Genomic DNA, 20661 nt, shown 5'->3' on the forward strand with positions numbered 1-20661 from the left:
TATGGACGACGTGACCAACCAACCGTTGAGGAGTGGGACAATCTGGACCAACAGTAACTTGATGAACTTGTGGATAGTATACCTCGACGAATACAGGCATGCTACTGGGTATTAGAGGTACCGGTGACGTGTGTACAACAATCTGGACCGCCACCTCTGAAGGTCTCGCTGTGTGGTGGTACAACATGCAATGTGTGGTTTTCATGAGCAATAAAAAGGCCGGAAATGATGTTGATGTTGATCTCTATTCCAGTTTTATGTACAGGTTCCGGAAGTATCGAAACCGTGGTGATGCAAAACTGATGTGTGTAGAAGTGGGTGACTAAAGATGCGCTTAACAACTGGATTCCTCGAAATCTGATACGGAAGGACCGAAGAGGACTGCTGTGAACACTGTCTTCTGCGGTTTCAGTAACTGATTATATGGTCAAACCTCGAAAATGCATTTTTACGTTACACACACCCCGATCCATACGAAATATCGCATGTTTACGACATGTGTTTCCGCTGCCCGTTAAATGTAGTAGCTTTGGCTTTCCGCCTGATTCGTTGTGAAGTATATTACGGAGCTTTGTCATCTACTATTTTACTTTCTTTAGAAACTGGACTAAATGTAGTTTGAAGATTTACTGAAACTTCCTGGCATATAAAACCGTGTGCCGGGCCGAGACTCGAACTCGAGACCTTCTGCAAGGTTCGCAGGAGAGCTTCTGTAAAGTTTGGAAGGTAGGAGACGAGGTAATGGCAGAAGTAAAGCTGTGAGAACGGGGCGTGAGTCGTGCTTGGGTAGCTCAGTTGGTAGAGCACTTGCCCGCGAAAGGCAAAGGTCCCGAGTTCGAGTCTCGGCCCGGCACACAGTTTTAATCTGCCAGGATGTTTCATATCAGCGCACACTCCGCTGCAGAGTGAAAATCTCATTCTGAAGATGTACTGTTTTGCTGCTGATCAACGTTTTTACGAATCATGTTGCTGGGTTTTTACAGCATGTTAATGACTAATCTTCGCCCGACGTTGATTTTAGCGTAGGGTAGCTCAGTACAGGTGCAGGTTAAACGCATCCGCCTGTACGGCGATGTGCTGCCGGCACTGCCGCAACGCAAACGTACTGCAGAACTCGTACGTACAGCCATCTACGAGAAGGGGCGGCATTCAGCTTACGCGGGAAGGAGACACGAATAAAGTAACAATAAAGGCGGAGGAACACATACCGCAATATTCTCTTCCTTGTCAAACTTAACAACGAATAGAGTGTAACATCGGCTCTGCTACTATCGACATATTTCAGCATCGACAACGCTCGGAGTAGCGACTGTTAACGGAATACGTTTGTGCAGTCGTTGTCGGACGTTCGAAACACGGTGCAACAACAGAAATTGCTTATTTTGGTTAAATATTCAGTCAATTATGACATCTGTCTGTTGGCGCTACGCCAGTTACAATTTAAATTGATGCGATTCGAGAGTGAGCGCAAAGTAATGTTGTACACACATCGAGTCGACAATCAACCTCACTACACCGCGAAAAACGAAACGTATCACGTCCCCCCCATGAACCATGGACCTTGCCGTTGGTGGGGAGGCTTGCGTGCCTCAGCGATACAGATGGCCGTACCGTAGGTGCAACCACAACGGAGGGGTATCTGTTGAGAGGCCAGACAAACATGTGGTTCCTGAAGAGGGGCAGCAGCCTTTTCAGTAGTTGCAGGGGCAACAGTCTGGATTATTGACTGATTTGGCCTTGTAACATTAACCAAAACGGCCTTGCTGTGCTGGTACTGCGAACGGCTGAAAGCAAGGGGAAACTACAGCCGTAATTTTTCCCGAGGACATGCAGCTCTACTGTATGATTAAATGATGATGGCGTCCTCTTGGGTAAAATATTCCGGAGGTAAAATAGTCCCCCATTCGGATCTCCGGGCGGGGACTACTCAAGAGGACGTCGTTATCAGGAGAAAGAAAACTGGCGTTCTACGGATCGGAGCGTGGAATGTCAGATCCCTTAATCGGGCAGGTAGGTTAGAAAATTTAAATAGGGAAATGGATAGGTTAAAGTTAGATATAGTGGGAATTAGTGAAGCTCGGTGGCAGGAGGAACAAGACTTTTGGTCAGGTGATTACAGGGTTATAAATACAAAATCAAACAGGGGTAATGCAGGAGTAGGTTTAATAATGAATAAAAAAATAGGAGTGCAGGTTAGCTACTACAAACAGCATAGTGAACGCATTATTGTGGCCAAGATAGACACAAAGCCAATGCCTACTACAGTAGTACAAGTTTATATGCCAACTACCTCTGCAGATGATGAAGAAATAGATGAAAAGTATGACGAGCTAAAAGAAATTATTCAGGTAGTGAAGGAAGACGAAAATTTAATAGTGATGGGTGACTGGAATCCGTCAGTAGGAAAAGGGAGAGAAGGAAACATAGTAGGTGAATATGGACTGGGGGGAACGAATGAAAGAGGAAGCCGCCTTGTAGAATTTTGCACAGAGCATAACTTAATCATAGCCAACACTTGGTTCAAGAATCATAAAAGAAGGTTGTATACCTGGAAGAATCCTGGAGATATTAAGAGGTATCAGATAGATTATATAATGGTAAGACAGAGATTTAGGAACCAGGTTTTAAATTGTAAGACATTTCCTGGGGCAGATGTGGATTCTGACCACAATCTATTGGTTATGAACTGCAGATTGAAACTGAAGAAACTGCAAAAAGGTGGGATTTTAAGGAGATGGGACCTGGATAAACTGACTAAACCAGAGGTTGTAGAGAGTTTCAGGGAGAGCATAAGGGAACAATTGACAGGAATGGGGGAAAGAAATACAGTAGAAGAAGAATGGGTAGCTCTGAGGGATGAAGAAGTGAAGGCAGCAGAGGATCAAGTAGGTAAAAAGACGAGGGCTAATAGAAATCCTTGGGTAGCAGAAGAAATATTGAATTTAATTGATGAAAGGAGAAAATATAAAAATGCAGTAAATGAAGCAGGCAAAAAGGAATACAAACGTCTCAAAAATGATATCGACAGGAAGTGCAAAATGGCTAAGCAGGGATGGCTAGAGGACAAATGTAAGGATGTAGAGGCTTGTCTCACTAGGGGTAAGATAGATACTGCCTATAGGAAAATTAAAGAGACCTTTGGACAGAAGAGAACCACTTGTATGAATATCAAGAGCTCAGGTGGCAACCCAGTTCTAAGCAAAGAAGGGAAGGCAGAAAGATGGAAGGAGTATATAGAGGGTTTATACAAGGCCGATGTACTTGAGGACAATATTATGGAAATGGAAGAGGATGTAGATGAAGACGAAATGGGAGATAAGATACTGCGTGAAGAGTTTGACAGAGCACTGAAAGACCTGAGTCGAAACAAGGCCCCGGGAGTAGACAACATTCCATTTGAACTACTGATGGCCTCGGGAGAGCCAGTCATGACAAAACTCTACCATCTGGTGAGCACGATGTATAAGACAGGCGAAATACCCTCAGACTTCAAGAAGAATATAATAATTCCAATCCCAAAGAAAGCAGGTGTTAAAAGATGTGAAAATTACCGAACTATCAGTTTAATAAGTCACAGCTACAAAATACTAACGCGAATTCTTTACAGACGAATGGAAAAACTGGTAGAAGCCGACCTCGGGGAAGATCAATTTGGATTCCGTAGAAATGTTGGAACACGTGAGGCAATACTGACCTTACGACTTATCTTAGAAGAAAGATTAAGAAAAGGCAAACCTACGTTTCTAGCATTTGTAGACTTAGAGAAAGCTTTTGACAATGTTAACTGGAATACTCTCTTTCAAATTCTGAAGGTGGCAGGGGTAAAATACAGGGAGCGAAAGGCTATTTACAGTTTGTACAGAAACCAGATGGCAGTTATAAGAGTCGAGGGGCATGAAAGGGAAGCAGTGGTTGGGAAAGGAGTAAGACAGGGTTGTAGCCTCTCCCCGATGTTATTCAATCTGTATATTGAGCAAGCAGTAAAGGAAACAAAAGAAAAATTCGGAGTAGGAATTAAAACCCATGGAGAAGAAATAAAAACTTTGAGGTTCGCCGATAACTGTAATTCTGTCAGAGACACAAAGGACCTGGAAGAGCAGCTGAACGGAATGGACTGTGTCTTGAAAGGAGGATATAAGATGAACATCAACAAAAGCAAAACGAGGATAATGGAATGTAGTCGAATTAAGTCGGGTGATGCTGAGGGAATTAGATTAGGAAATGATACGCTTAAAGTAGTAAAGGAGTTTTGCTATTTGGGGAGCAAAATAACTGATGATGGTCGAAGTAGAGAGGATATAAGGTGTAGACTGGCAATGGCAAGGAAAGCGTTTCTCAAGAAGAGGAATTTGTTAACATCGAGTATAGATTTAAGTGTCACGAAGTCATTTCTGAAAGTATTTGTATGGAGTCTAGCCATGTATGGAAGTGAAACATGGACGATAAATAGTTTGGACAAGAAGAGAATAGAAGCTTTCGAAATGTGGTGCTACAGAAGAATGCTGAAGATTAGGTGGGTAGAGCACATAACTAATGAGGAGGTACTGAATAGAATTGGAGAGAAGAGAAGTTTGTGGCACAACTTGATTAGAAGAAGGGATCGGTTGGTAGGACATATACTGAGGCATCAAGGGATCACAAATTTAGTATTGGAGGGCAGCGTGGAGGGTAAAAATCGCAGAGGGAGACCAAGAGATGAATACACTAAGCAGATTCAGAGGGATGTAGGCTGCAGTAGGTACTGGGAGATGAAGAAGCTTGCACAGGATAGAGTAGCATGGAGAGCTGCATCAAACCAGTCTCAGGACTGAAGACCACAACAACAACATCATGTCCCTGCGAGGAAAGTGACACAAACCAGAAAATCGAAATTTTTAGTTTAGGTCACCGAAAAACACGCATGAAGTGCCTCAACGTGCACGAAAAACGTCACGACTCTATCTCGCAATTTGTCCACCTCAGGGCAGTAGTGGCAGTTTTGTTGTTGTCACGTCACGATTCGCAACCGCTAGAATAGCGTCGCTTCAGCGTTATTACTGACACGTGTGCCTTCACGAAGATCGGCACATTCAGAATTGTGACACTTTTCATGTATTGGGTATGCACGTACATATTAAACCGAGGGCCTAGAAGCGACGGAGAGGCTCCGTCCCGCCGTAGCCCTCACTGTTTCACAACCCGACAACAGGCCGCAGCAGTCCACCCACCCCACCGCCGCCCAACACCGAACCCAGGGTTATTGTGTGGCTCGGCCCCCAGTGGACCCCCCACCCCCTCGGGAACGTCTCATACCAGACGAGTGTGACCCTAAATGTGTGTGGTAGTTATGGTGTACACGTACGTGGAAACGGTGTTTGCGCCGCCAGCGCCGACACAGTGTAACGGAGGCGGAGTAAGGGAACCAGCCGGCATTCGCCAACCATCCACACAGGCTGTCCGGCACACTAGACCTCGACACTAATCCGCCGGGCAGATTCGTGCCGGGGACCGGCACGCCTTCCCGCCCGGAAAGCAGCACGTTAGACCGCGCCGCTAACATTTATTGGGTTGGCTGAAGGAGGAGATTAGTGTTTAACGTCCCGTCGACAACGAGGTCATTAGAGACGGTGCGCAAGCTCGGGTGAGGGAAGGATGGGGAAGGAAATCGGCCGTGCCCTTTCAAAGGAACCATCCCGGCATTTGCCTGAAGCGATTTTAGGGAAATCACGGAAAACCTAAATCAGGATGGCCGGAGACAGGATTGAACCGTCGTCCTCCCGAATGCGAGTCCAGTGTGCTAACCACTGCGCCACCTCGCTCGGTATATTGGGTAGGCTGAATGTAATTTTAAATATTACTGATTATATTAATGTGTGTCTTTATACAGTACCTGTATCTTACATTACACTGCACTGACGATTACAGCTGTTGTAAATATTACGAAATTATGTGCATTGCAGCGTACAAGAAAAGAAAAGAATGGAAATTTCTACTATAAAGAAAGTTCATACTGAATCCCTTTCCTCGGCTAAAAGACTCCTACAATATATAGGAGCATTTATGATTCTATGTTTTCGTGAACTGGGTTCCTTTAAGTGTACCTAATTAATGTTCCTTATTAAATTGTATTAATTGGCATGAATAATAATTCTGCATTTTGAATTTTTATGATAAAACACTTCCAACTTTTTTCTCATATATATATATATATATATATATATATATATATATATATACACTCCTGGAAATTGAAATAAGAACACCGTGAATTCATTGTCCCAGGAAGGGGAAACTTTATTGACACATTCCTGGGGTCAGATACATCACATGATCACACTGACAGAACCACAGGCACATAGACAAAGGCAACAGAGCATGCACAATGTCGGCACTAGTACAGTGTATATCCACCTTTCGCAGCAATGCAGGCTGCTATTCTCCCATGGAGAAGATCGTAGAGATGCTGGATGTAGTCCTGTGGAACGGCTTGCCATGCCATTTCCACCTGGCGCCTCAGTTGGACCAGCGTTCTTGCTGGACGTGCAGACCGCGTGAGACGACGCTTCATCCAGTCCCAAACATGCTCAATGGGGGACAGATCCGGAGATCTTGCTGGCCAGGGTAGTTGACTTACACCTTCTAGAGCACGTTGGGTGGCACGGGATACATGCGGACGTGCATTGTCCTGTTGGAACAACAAGTTCCCTTGCCGGTCTAGGAATGGTAGAACGATGGGTTCGATGACGGTTTGGATGTACCGTGCACTATTCAGTGCCCCCTCGACGATCACCAGTGGTGTACGGCCAGTGTAGGAGATCGCTCCCCACACCACGATGCCGGGTGTTGGCCCTGTGTGCCTCGGTCGTATGCAGTCCTGATTGTGGCGCTCACCTGCACGGCGCCAAACACACATACGACCATCATTGGCACCAAGGCAGAAGCGACTCTCATCGCTGAAGACGACACGTCTCCATTCGTCCCTCCATTCACGCCTGTCGCGACACCACTGGAGGCGGGCTGCACGATGTTGGGGCGTGAGCGGAAGACGGCCTAACAGTGTGCGGGACCGTAGCCCAGCTTCATGGAGACGGTTGCGAATGGTCCTCGCCGATACCCCAGGAGCAACAGTGCCCCTAATTTGCTGGGAAGTGGCGGTGCGGTCCCCTACGGCACTGCGTAGGATCCTACGGTCTTGGCGTGCATCCGTGCGTCGCTGCGGTCCGGTCCCAGGTCGACGGGCACGTGCACCTTCCGCCGACCACTGGCGACAACATCGATGTACTGTGGAGACCTCACGCCCCACGTGTTGAGCAATTCGGCGGTACGTCCACCCGGCCTCCCGCATGCCCACTATACGCCCTCGCTCAAAGTCCGTCAACTGCACATACGGTTCACGTCCACGCTGTCGCGGCATGCTACCAGTGTTAAAGACTGCGATGGAGCTCCGTATGCCACGGCAAACTGGCTGACACTGACGGCGGCGGTGCACAAATGCTGCGCAGCTAGCGCCATTCGACGGCCAACACCGCGGTTCCTGGTGTGTCCGCTGTGCCGTGCGTGTGATCATTGCTTGTACAGCCCTCTCGCAGTGTCCGGAGCAAGTATGGTGGGTCTGACACACCGGTGTCAATGTGTTCTTTTTTCCATTTCCAGGAGTATATATATATATATATATATAGTGCTCCATTGATAGTGACTGAGCCAAGCATCTCTCGAAATCATCAAACAAAAAAACAACAAAGAACGAAACTCGATTAGCTTGAAGGGGGAAACCAGATGGCGCTATGGTTGGCCCGCTAGATGGCATTCGTGTAGTACGTAAAGAAATATGAAGGTTTTAGTTGGACCACTTTTTTCGCTTTGTGATAGATGGCGCTGTAATAGTCACAAACGTATAAGTACGCGGTATCATGTAACATTCCGCCAGTGCGGACGGTATTTGCTTCGTGATACATTACCCGTGTTAAAATGGACCATTTACCAATTGCGGAAAAGGTCGATATCGTGTTGATATATGGCTATTGTGATCAAAATGCCAAACGGGCGTGTGCTATGTGTGCTGCTCGGTATCCTGGACGTGTCATCCGAGTGTTCGGACCGTTCGCTGGATAGTTACGTTATTTAAGGAAACAGGAAGTGTTCAGCCACATGTGAAACGTCAACCACTACCTGTAACAAATGATGATGCCAATGTAGGTGTTTTAGCTGCTGTCGCGGCTAATCCGCACGTCAGTAGCAGATAAATTGCGCGACAATCGGAAATCTCAAAAACGTCAGTGTTGAGAATGCTACATCAACATCGATTGCACCCTTACCATATTTCTATGCACCAGGAATTGCATGGCGACGATTTTGAACGGCGTATGCAGTTCTGCCACTGGGCACAAGAGAAATTAGGGACGATGACAGATTTTTTGCACGCGTTCTATTTAGCGACGAAACGTCATTCACCAAAAGCGGTAACGTAAACCGGCATAATATGCGCTATTAGGCAACGGAAAAAAATGGTTCAAATGGCTCTGAGCACTATGGGACTAAACTGCTGTGGTCATCAGTCCCATAGAACTTAGAACTACTTAAACCTAACTAACCTAAGGACATCACACACATCCATGCCCGAGGCAGGATTCGGACCTGCGACCGTAGCGGTCTCGCGGTTCCACACTGTAGCGCCTAGAACCGCTCGACCATTAGGCAACGGAAAATGCACGATTGCTGCGACAAGTGAGACATCAGCGGCCTTGGCGGGTTAATGTATGGGGCGGCATTATGGGAGGAAGCATAATTGGCCCCCATTTTATCGATGGCAATCGAAACGGTGCAATGTATGCTGATTTCTTACGTAATGTTCCACCGATGTTACTACAAGATGTTTCACTGCATGACAGAATGGCGATGTACTTCCAACATGTCCGGCACATAGCTCGCGTGCGGTTGAAGCGGTATTGAATAGTATATTTCATGGCAGGTGGATTGGTCGTCGAAGCACCATACCACGGCCCGCACGTTCACCGGATCTGACGTCCCCGGATTTCTTTCTGTGGGGAAAGTTGAAGGATATTTCCCATCGTGATCCACCGACAACGCCTGACAACATGCGTCAGCGCATTGTCAATGCATGTGCGAACATTGCGGAAGGCGAACTACTCGCTGTTGAGAGGAATGTCGTTACACGTATTGCCAAATGCATTGAGGTTGACGGACATCATTTTGAGCATTTATTGCGTTAATGTGGTATTTACAGGTAATCACGCTGTAACAGCATGCGTTCTATTACAGCGCCATCTATCACAAAGCGAAAAAAGTGGTCCAACTAAAATATTCATATTTCTTTACGTACTACACGAATATGTAATAAAAAAATGGGAGTTCCTATTTAAAAAAGACGCAGTTGATATCCGTTTGACCTACGGCAGTGCCATCTAGCGGGCCAACCATAGCGCCATCTGGTTTCCCCCTTCAAGCTACACAATTTCGTTCTTTGTAGTTTTTTCGTTTGGCGCTTATTTCGTGAGATATTTGGCCCAGTCACGATCAATGGACCACCCTATATATATATATATATATATATATATATATATATATATATATATATATATATGGCGCTTATTTCGTGAGATATTTCGTGATATATATCTCACGAAATAAGCGCCAAACGAAAAAACTACAAAGAACGAAACTTGTCTAGCTTGAAGGGGGAAACCAGATGGCACTATGGTTGGCCTACTAGATGGCGCTGCCATATATATATATATATATATATATATATATATATATATATATATATATTCTGGTGTCCAGAATTAAAGCAATAAACGGAAATTTTGCAAGCTTACGTTTATTTTGCCACAAAACAGTGTAAACAAGTGATAGTAAAGTAGAAATAATGTGAAGTGTACAGAACGTAAGCAACATGCATAACGGCAGACAAAAATGATGTGCGTTCTTTCCAACTAAACTGAGTTACGCACGCATTCCGACAACTGGTTAAAATGTTCAGTATGCGGTGTAGTCACCTCTGGCAGCAATAAAGGCCTGACAACGACGGGCCATGCTATGAATCATGTCACGAACCTCATGTTGAGGCAATAAGGCCCATTCTTTCTGCAGGTCTGCTCGCAAATCTTGGACAGTGGTTGGTGAGTGATGAAGTGATACAAACCGTCTCCCTAATCAATTCCAGACATGCTCTTTGGGACTCAAATTGGGAGAGCGAGTAGGCCACACCGTGCGTGCAATAGCTTCCGTTTTCAGGAAAACATCAACCAACTCGACCTCCATTAGGTCGAGCACTGTCGTCCATCAGTGAGAACTCTGGGCCCACAACACCTCACAACAACCGCACGTGAGGTCTCAACATATAGTCATGATATCTGACAGCAGCTAAATCTTGCCGATTCACCCATACAATTTCATGAAGAGGTATTTGAGTGGTCGACATAATCTCTGCCCCCACAATTACGGATCCTCCTCAGTACAGGTCTCTTTTCCACAACGTCTGGGTCACGAAATTGTGTTCTCCTCTCTCTCCAGAGAGAATCACTCTCCAGACCAAATTGCGAATCAGCGGTGAAAAGAACATTGGCTCATTGTTCGACCGTCCAGGTGGCATGGTGGTGACTCTCTAGACGTTCCCTTCTGTGAGACACGTCAGCAAGGCTCTGGCAATAAAGGCCATTCTGCCTCGATACAACACGTCCAGTGGATGCTGCACAGTCAAATGCCAGTTGCGTACGGTACTAAGGCAGTACCGTCAACCACTTACAGCCAAATAAAGGTCCTCTCTTTCTCACGTCACACGTTACGGTCCCTGCTCTGGTCTTCACAAACACTTTCGGTCTCTATAAACAGTAACCACACCTGAGAAACAACAGAACGGTTCACATTAAGTCACATGAGTTTTAAAATTATAAACAGCCGACCAGCTGCAATGGATAAAGAAATCTTTACCTAGGTTTCAACAAATTTAAATTTGTCTTCTTCAGAAGGTGGCCTAAGGACAATGAACATCATAGCTTACATTAAAAGGTATGAAACTTAAGTCAAGAATAGAGTTTAACACATATTAGAGAGCTCTTGTGTTACAAAAATATGAGAAGGACGCCTGGTATTTACAATTTTACATTAGTATGGACTGATGTATCATCGTCGTTTTTACAAATATCTGCATAGATCCATTTGTCCAAATTAAAATATAGCCCTGAAAATAGGGTTTGTCATGTAAATGTAAATTAGTACATGGATGTTGCAGAGCTCACAAGCGACTGAGTGTAATCGGCCAGCGTAGTTACACTGCGGCCAGGGCAGGTGGCGCTCATGTCGCGAACCATGTGCCGATTGGCGTACAAAGGCAACGTGTAAATTATCAGTATTAATAGCGTCCTTAGATAAAGTAACAATAAAAAGAAGGAAAGCGTTTAACACTCCCGTTATAACAGTATGGGAGCCTTGGTATCATTAACGTAGTTATACATCAAAAAGGCAGGTGGCGCTTACGCCGAGAGTTACATACAGTGGCATATACAGCCAAAATATAAAAATTACATTATAATATTAGTGAAGCACACACACCGTATATATGCCAGAACTTTAAAATTAACAGTAATGGCTCTTAAGACAAAATTACGAACCCTGGTCCACAAGCCAGTTAATACACATTCTCAGGGAGCCGACGTTTTAGAGCCAGAGAAAATCACATAAGGGCCGATGTAGTGGCAGCCATACATCGTGAGAAAACCACATTACATAAAGGGTAGTGAGCTTAAAGATTTGAAAGTGCATCATTGCTTCCTGAGAAAATAGACCACTGAGGTTACCAGCAATAATGTTATACCTTAAACAGTACAGGTTTAAAGCCTTCGAAAAATTGTCTACAAGCAAGGTTCAACTGGTCGTTCAGTATATTACCGTCTTTGAGCTCTAGATGTTTAAAAATTTGTAACTCTTCCCACAGATCTAGTCTACGCCCTTTGACTTGTCTGTGTAGGATAACCGTGTCTTCTAACTGTTTAGGCGTATGGCCGGCTATCAAGAGGTGTTCAGCAAAAGTAGAGTTGTGTATATTCACTCTTTTAGTACCTAATAGATGTTCTTTATATCGTGTTTTCACAGCTCTGCCTGTTTGACCAATATAATATGAGGGGCAGTTATTACAGGTTAGTTTGTAAACACCTGAATTTGAAAACCAATCGCTGGCAATCTCTACTGAATGTACAAGATTTCTTTTTAAACTGTTATCTGTAGAGAAGGAGACGTTACAGTTATATTTTTTCTTTAGAAGACGTTTAATCCTATACGATATATTACCCAAGAAAGGAATGGAAATAAATTTTTTAGCTTCTTTGCTATCAGTTGGGAGGTTGTTGCTCAAAGCGAACAATTTTGGGAAATTTTCTTATTGAGCAAGTAATCGATCATATTTTGATTGTACCCATTATTAGCAGCAACCTCTTTGATGACATTCAATTCCTTTTGTTGATCCGCAGGTGATAATGGAGTAGTTACCATTCGGTGAATGGCAGAATGAAAAAACGCCAGTTTATGAGCTTTTGGATGAGTTGAGTCAGCAGGGATGACATTATCTGAATACGTTTCCTTGCGGAAGATATTGAAATTGAAGGAACTATCCTGTACAGAAATTGTTAAATCGAGGAAGTTAAGTTCACGTTTTTCATTCTGAAGTTCTTTTCTTTTGTGAAGGAAATTTTTTCATGTAAACCATTGAAAGTATTGAAGAGAAGCTCTAACTCATGATCAGTGCCATCAAAAGCAATGATAATGTCGTCAACATGACGTGCATAATAGCGGATTTTGTGGCGTAATTCTGAACTTGAATTGAAGAACGTTATTTCCAGGGCGTTGATAAAAACCTCTGCTAAAATACCGGCGAGGGGGCTACCCATTGCTAGACCATCTGGCTGCACATACATTTTCCCATTAAACGTGAAATAATTGTATTTTAAAACGACCTTAAGCAAACCAATCAGTTCCGCAATCTGAATTTCACTTAGTTTTTTATGCTTGAGAAGATTCTTTTTTACAAGGTCTATGGTTTCGTCAACCGGGACATTTGTATAAAGACTGACGATGTCAAAGGACACCAGTCTAGTGTCAGGTGAACATCTTACAGTTTGAATATTGTTAATTAATTCCTTACTATTTTTTACAGAAAAATTATTTTCAAACGTGAAAGCATCTTTAATTTTAAAATGGAGGCGCCTAGCAAGTGTGTGATGTGGACTACCTATACCATTCACCACAGGGCGAATCGGGTGATTTTGTTTGTGCAGTTTAAACTGACTTCTGAGCACGGGTGGTTTCGGGTTCATATTTATAAGCCCTTTCTTTTGGAAGTTATTAAACAGGCTGACAGAACTAGCTAAAGTACGCCGGATTTCATTTTGCAATTCCGCGGTTGGATCTACGGTAACCTCAGCGATGTCATTTTCCTCAAACTTTAAAGTCTTTTCTATATATTCATTTTTATAAGCCACGACAGCGGTGTTCCCTTTGTCACTCTTAGTGACTAAGGCGTCGTGTTCTCTAAGCTTACGATTAATGCTTTTTACTATACTATATTCGTCCGACTGCCTATTAGGAAATAATTTAATTTCTTTTTCTATTATGTTATTACATTCATAGGCACATTTGACTTGCTCGGTTTTCTCTAATTTCAGGGATTCTAAACCGATTTTAAGATCTACAATGAGATTGCAGATAACTGGATATTTATCGAGTTGAGCAGGCAAATTATACTTAAGGCCTTTACATAACAAGTCATTCTCAGCCTGCGTAAAAGTAATATTGGATTTATTTAGTACTCTTTCGTAAAATTGGTGTTTGACACTATTGTCTGCTGTATTAACATTTTTACTTGTGGTCCTATTACTAAACTTCAACAACTTTCTTTCATGTCTAGCCTTGATTTCTTCTTTACGATTAAAGAGCCATTCATTAATACTGTTCCACAGGTGGTCAATTTGGAAATTACAAAGATCTTTAAAGGCTTTAGTTAAAAATAGGTGTATACAGTAGGCTTCACTATTAAGAACATCTTTTTTCTTGTACAAATTCACTGTGCTATCCGAAATGACTAAATGCACTAATTTCTTTTTAACAGAAGGCACTTTGTTACACTGTTTAAAGTTTACGTACGCCTTCACATAATCAGGGGTAATATCTTTATCTAGGCACTGTTGATTAAAGTCAATAGCCAAACCTGCTTTCACAATTTTTAATTTGATGTCCATGTACCTGGTTGCAGCTTTTGATACCTCGGCGGGCAGGAATTTCAGTATTTTAAACATAGCTGCACAACAGCAACGGTTCCACGTAATAAAATTATAAACAGCCGACCAGTTGCAATGGATAAAGAAATCTTTACCTAGGTTTCAACAAATTTAAATTTGTATTCTTCAGAAGGTGGCAATTTTACATTAGTATGGACTGATGTATCATCGTCGTTTTTACAAATATCTGCATAGATCCATTTGTCCAAATTAAAATATAGCCCTGAAAATAGGGTTTGTCATGTAAATGTAAATTAGTACATGGATGTTGCAGAGCTCACAAGCGATAATTTTATTACGTGGAACCGTTGCTGTTGTGCAGCTATGTTTAAAATACTCACATGAGTTTGCTACTGTCCTGCTTCCAGTCTTGGGCCCTCCACCGCAGTTGGTCTGTTAGGCGTCTTCCTTGCGCCATACTGCACAGTCTATGGCTGTGTAAAGAGCGATTATGGATGTGGGTCTGGCGGGCAAACACAACACCGTTTGATAAGTGCCATGACGTCATCGTTGGCGTGATAATCCGTTGACCGCTTCAAATGGTTCAACTGGCTCTAAGCACTATGGGACTTAACATCGGAGGTCATCAGTCCCCTAGATATAGAACTACTTAAACCTAACTAACCTAAGGACGTCACACACATCCATGCCCCAGGCAGGATTCGAACCTGCGACCGTAGCAGCATCGCGGTTTCGGACTGAAGCGCGTAGAACCGCTCGGTCAAAGCCGCCGGCAGTACCGTTCACCGGAATTCCATCTTCAGTGCAGAACACTATCGTGCGGACGTCTATTGACAGTCTGTATGATTATATCGTGAACGAGACACAGGACGGGGAAATAGCGGTTAGTTGCTTTAATTTTGGACATCATGGAAAAGTCTAAAAAGTACTACGTAAGGGGCCATAAAAAACAAAAAGTTTTTTTTAAAAAGTAAGAAAAGTGACAGAACTCGATAAACTAATTAATAATTATCTTATTACACCTCACATTCGGCGCCAACAGAACAACCTGTCCATATTACTGTTGTATAGACTGTAATGGAATTTACTAGCTAACATACTCAAGTGAAGTATAAAGAATGGTTGTATTATTTCAATATGAGTTTTATAGAATTCTTTAAGTCGATTTTTCTCGAATATTGGATTTTTGAGTTGGTCATTGATCTTGCCGGGGTGCGAAATGTCCACTGAAAATTACATCGAAAAATTTTCAGTAACAGTAGAAATACTCTGGGTGTTCAAGGGGAAAGTAAGCTTCCATTGGTACATCAACAGTCGATCGATAGGCGTCGTTGATATGGCAATAATTTGTTAGAGTAATTGATTAACTGCATAAAAGATACAAAGGAGCTTAAGCTGTGAAAAGTGCACACGGAAACATATTTTAATATCATAATATACGCACGACGTCCATTAGAAAGCATTACTGCCGTTATTTTCGCGAGTACCGAACTCAGTTTATCAAAGCTGTTGCCTTTAGCATTCTGGGGTGCTACGTCTGGAGTGGAAGAGAAAAGTGACAGTTTGGGTACATAGATACCTAAGAACATGAACACTAATCTTTCGCGTACGTTTTGGAAGTAGGTACTGTCATAGTGGACAGTCTTTGCAAAAGAAAGAAGCAAACGACGCTTACATTTCACAGTATAAGGCGTGACAGTGCCACTAACGGTCATTGTCAGCACGAATGTAAAAGTACACAAGCTGACGTTGGCTCGACAGAAGCTGAGAGTTGAACCCTGGATGAGTGAACGAAACTCAGTGTCCGTGGCAATCCACAGGGGGTCAGAGGGTCTGAGCACTGCGTAGCGATGAAGCCTGGAGATAAACACTAACTCTACCACTGCAAACAACTGACATTAGCACGCAGAAAACAGAGCACGACGTGAGGTGTGTCAATGGTCTGAGACAGTTGAAATCAGCATAAGAACTGCCAGGCCAGACCTATTGCCACCGGCAGGTAAACAGTTCGGTCAGTGTCCCTCTCCATGCTACACTTTGTTTACATCTACATCTACGTGATTACTCTGCTATTCACAATAAAGTGCCTGGCAGAGGGTTCAATGAACCACCTCCAAGCTGTCTCTCTACCGTTCCACTCTCGTACGGCAAGCGGGAAAAACGAGCACTTAAATTGTTTCTGTGGGAGCCCTGATTTCTCTTATTTTATCGTGATGATCATTTCTCCCTATGTAGGTGGGTGCCAACAGAATATTTTCGCAATCGGGGGAGAAAACTGGTGATTGAAATTTCATGAGAAGATCCCGTCGGAACGAAAAACGCCTTTGTTTTAATGACTGCCACTCCAATTCACGTATCATTTCTGTGACGCTATCTCCCCTATTTCGCGATAATACGAAGCGAGCTGCCCTTCTATTTGTACTTTTACGAAAGCCATCCACGAGATCAACGCCCTGTCACCCAGTCGGCTTAGAGGCGTTTGTGCTGGAGCCCAACAGGTTGTGGGCACACGTGTTTGGCATGATGAGTCACTCGCTACCGACCGAAGTCCACCACAAACAAATGTCGACCTATGTAGCCAGTAAAGACACCTGATGCGGATTCCACACCGTACAGCAATACTCCAGAATAGGGCGGACAAGAGTAGTGTAAGCAGTCTCTTTAGTATACCTGTTGCACCTTCTGCCAATGAATCGCAGTCTTTGGTTTGCTCTACCCACAATATTATCTATGTGATCGTTCCAATTTAGGTTATTTGTGATTGTAATCCCTAAGTATTTAGCTGAATTTACAGCCTTCAGATTTGTTTGACTTGTCGCGTAATCGAAATTTAGCTGATTTCTTTTAGTACTCATGTGAATAACTTCACACTTTTCTTTAATCAGGCTGCATTGCCACTTTTCGCACCATACAGATATCTTATCTAAATCATTCTGCAAGTCGTTTTGATCATCTGATGACTTCAGAAGACGGTAAATGACAGCATCATCTGCAAACAATCTAAGACGGCTACTAAGATTGTTTCCTATGTCATTAATATAGATCAGGAACAATAGAGGGCCTATAACACTTCCTTGGAGAACGCCGGATATTACTTCTGCTTTACTCGATGACTTTCCTTCTATTACTACGAACTGTGACCTCTCTGACAGGAAATCACGAATCCGGTCGCACAGCTGAGGCGATACTCCGTAGGCAGGCAGTTTGGTAAGGAGACGCTCTCCATGACAGAGTTCTGCACTATTCCACTTCAATAACCACGCCAGCTCATCCACATTCATCTCGATGTCCTTTGGTGGGGATACTGAACCCCCACCCCGTTTGTGGAAAAGGCCTATATCGCGACCTCCATCGCAAAACGGACGAGGGCGAGAGATTCTCCAGCAGTGGATCGACCACTGACGGAGGCACTGACGAAGCAGCCAGAGGAGCGGAAGATTGCGGGGGCTGCGATGATGGTTGGTCGACTGGCGGTGACGATCGTGGGACTCAACCACTGGCGAGTGGGTGGAGGGCAATGCTAGGTCATATTCCATGGGCTCCAATCCACAAACGAAGATTGCATGGCTAAAGGTGCAGCTGATGTGTATACTATCGCAGTTGAAAGCTATCCACGAAATCAACGCCCTGTCACCTAGTCGGCTTAGAGCCGTTTGTGCTGGAGCCCAACAGGTTGCGGGCACAAGTGATTGGCATGATGAGTCACTCGCTACCGACCGAAGTCCACCACAAACAAATGTCGACCTATGTGGCCAATAAAGACACCTGACAGCCACCCCCGCTGCTAGCCAAACGACTGGGTCCAAACAGCAACCGTGTCAGGAAAACAGGCCTGGCCATGACAGTTTGGCGTAACAAATCCAAAAGCCCCCATAGCCGGTGCGCAGGCATACAGTCCACTGGACTGCGCTCGTTAATTGCCAATTAACTACATAGCATATAGTCACTGGCAGTTGAGTTTTAAAAGTTCACATGAATCGCTTCACCTCCGAGTTATAAGCAGGGTGAAACAGGAAGATCGATTCTTGCTGCGGGGACCGACAGTTCATCCTCAATATAAACCTATGAAAAGTATTGCGCCTCAGTTGACGAAAAGAATGTTATCGCATATTTACGCAATTGCTGAACAAGCACTGAAAGCAATGATGATGATGATGATGATGATGATGAGGTCCCATACTCCGAAGAGCGTAGGGAACGATGCGGGAGACCCGCACTGCCGACTAGGCAAGGTCCTTGCGGAGGTGGTTTGCCATTGTCTTCCTCCGACTTCAGTGGGGATGAATGATGATGGTGAAGACAACACAACAACATCCAGTCATCTCCAGGCAGGGAAAATCCCTGACCCTACCGGGAATCGAACCTGGGACGCCATTCGCGGAAAGCGTGAACGCTACCGCAAGACCACGAGTTGCGGACACTGAAAGCAGTAACATCGATTAGAAATCTGAGTATCAAGGCTTTGAAACTGGAACGATGACTCCAAATTGGTCATAAGAATGTCACTTATAAGACTAAGATTCGTCGGAGGAATACTCAAGAAGTGTAGGCCACCCTCGAAGGAAGTAGCTAACAAAATCCATGTTCGATGCCTGAATATTCTTCGTCAGCCTCTGACCCGCACCAAATAGGATTGACAGGTGAGATAAACAAGGTCCGAGGATGAGCAGCGTGTTTCGGCGCAGGTCCGTATAGTGAGCACGAAAGGGTCACGAAGATAATCATCCATCTGCAGTGACAGGCTTCAGAAGAGCGGTGTTATTCATCACATTGTGGTGTTTTCTTGAAATTTCTAGAGCGCAAGATGCTAAAGAGCGGCTTAATACACACTACTGGCCATTAAAATTACTACTCCAAGAAGAAATGCAGATGATAAACGGGTATGCTTTGGACAAATATATTATACTACAACTCACATGTTATTACATTTTCACGCAATTTGGGTGCTTAGATCCTGAGAAATCAGCACCCACAACAACCACCAGTGGCGGTAATAACGGCCTTGATACGCCTGGGCATTGAGTCAAACAGAGCTTGGATGGCGTGTACAGGTACAGCTGCCCATGCAGCTTCAACACGATAACACAGTTCATCAAGAGTAGTGACTGGCGTATTGTGACGAGCCAGTTGCTCGGCCACCATTGACCAGACGTTTTCAATTGGTGATAGATCTGGAGAATGTGCTGGCCAGGGTAGCAGTCGAACATTTTCTGTATCCAGAAAGGCCCGTGCAGGACCTGCAACATGCGGTCGTTCATTATCCTGCTGAAATGTAGGGTTTCGCAGGGATCGAATGAAGAGTACAGGCACGGGTCGTAACTCATCTGAAATGTAACGTTCACTGTTCAAAGTGCCGTCAAAGCGAACAAGAGGTTGCCCGCATCTCGTGGTCGTGCGATAGCGTTCTCGCTTCCCACGCCCGGGTTCCCGGGTTCGATTCCCGGCGGGGTCAGGGATTTTCTCTGCCTCGTGATGGCTGGGTGTTGTGTGCTGTCCTTAGGTTAGTTAGGTTTAAGTAGTTCTAAGTTCTAGGGGACTTATGACCACAGCAGTTGAGTCCCATAGTGCTTTTGAACAAGAGGTGACTGAGACGTGTAATCAATAGCATCCCATACCAACACGCCGGGTGATAACGCCAGTATGGCGATGACGAATACACGCTTCCAATGTGCGTTCACCGCGATGTCACAAAACACGGATGCGACCATCATGATGCTGTAAACAGAACCTGGATTCATCCGAAAAAATGACGTTTTGCCATTCGTGCATTCAGGTTCGTCGTTGAGTACACCGTCGGAGGCGTTCCTGTCTGTGATGCAGCGTCAAGGGTAACAGCAGCCATGGTCTCCGAGCTGATAGTCCATGCTGCTGCAACCGTCGTCGAACTGTTCGTACAGATGGTTGTTGTCTTGCAAACGTCCCCATCCGTTGACTCAGGGATCGAGATGTGGCTGCACGATCCATTACAGCTAAGCGGATAAGATGCCTGTCATCTCGACTACTAGTGATACGAGGCCGTTGGGATCCAGCACGGCGTTCCGTATTACCCTCCTGAACTCACCGATTCAATATTCTGCTAACAGTAATTGGATCTCGACCAACACGAGCAGCAATGTCGCGATAGGATAATTCGCAATCGCGATAGGCTACACTCCGACTTTTATGAAAGTCGGAAACGTGATGGTACGCATTTCTCCTCCTTACACGAGGCATCACAACAACGTTTCACCAGGCAACGCCGGTCAACTACTGCATGTGTATGAGAAATCGGTTGGAAACTTTTCTCATGTCAGCACGTTGTAGGCGTCGCCATCGGCGCCAACCTTGTGTGAATGCTCTGAGAAGCTTGAAACGTCCCCTTTGAACATTTATACAGGACTGTGCTTAAACTGACACACAATATTTTTTAGCGCAACGCAATCTGACTTTCAGA

The 20661-nt window shown here is 44.4% G+C and overlaps 1 non-coding gene across 1 annotated transcript; it reads left to right on the forward strand.

The window, feature by feature from the left end:
* The first annotated feature begins 779 nt into the window (after window positions 1-779).
* Window positions 780-854, forward strand: Trnas-cga (transfer RNA serine (anticodon CGA)). The gene has a single exon. It is a non-coding gene; the product is annotated as a tRNA-Ser (tRNA).
* The last annotated feature ends 19807 nt before the right edge of the window (window positions 855-20661 follow it).

This window comes from Schistocerca cancellata, chromosome 6 (assembly GCF_023864275.1).
Source record: "Schistocerca cancellata isolate TAMUIC-IGC-003103 chromosome 6, iqSchCanc2.1, whole genome shotgun sequence".
Lineage (NCBI taxonomy): Eukaryota > Metazoa > Arthropoda > Insecta > Orthoptera > Acrididae > Schistocerca > Schistocerca cancellata.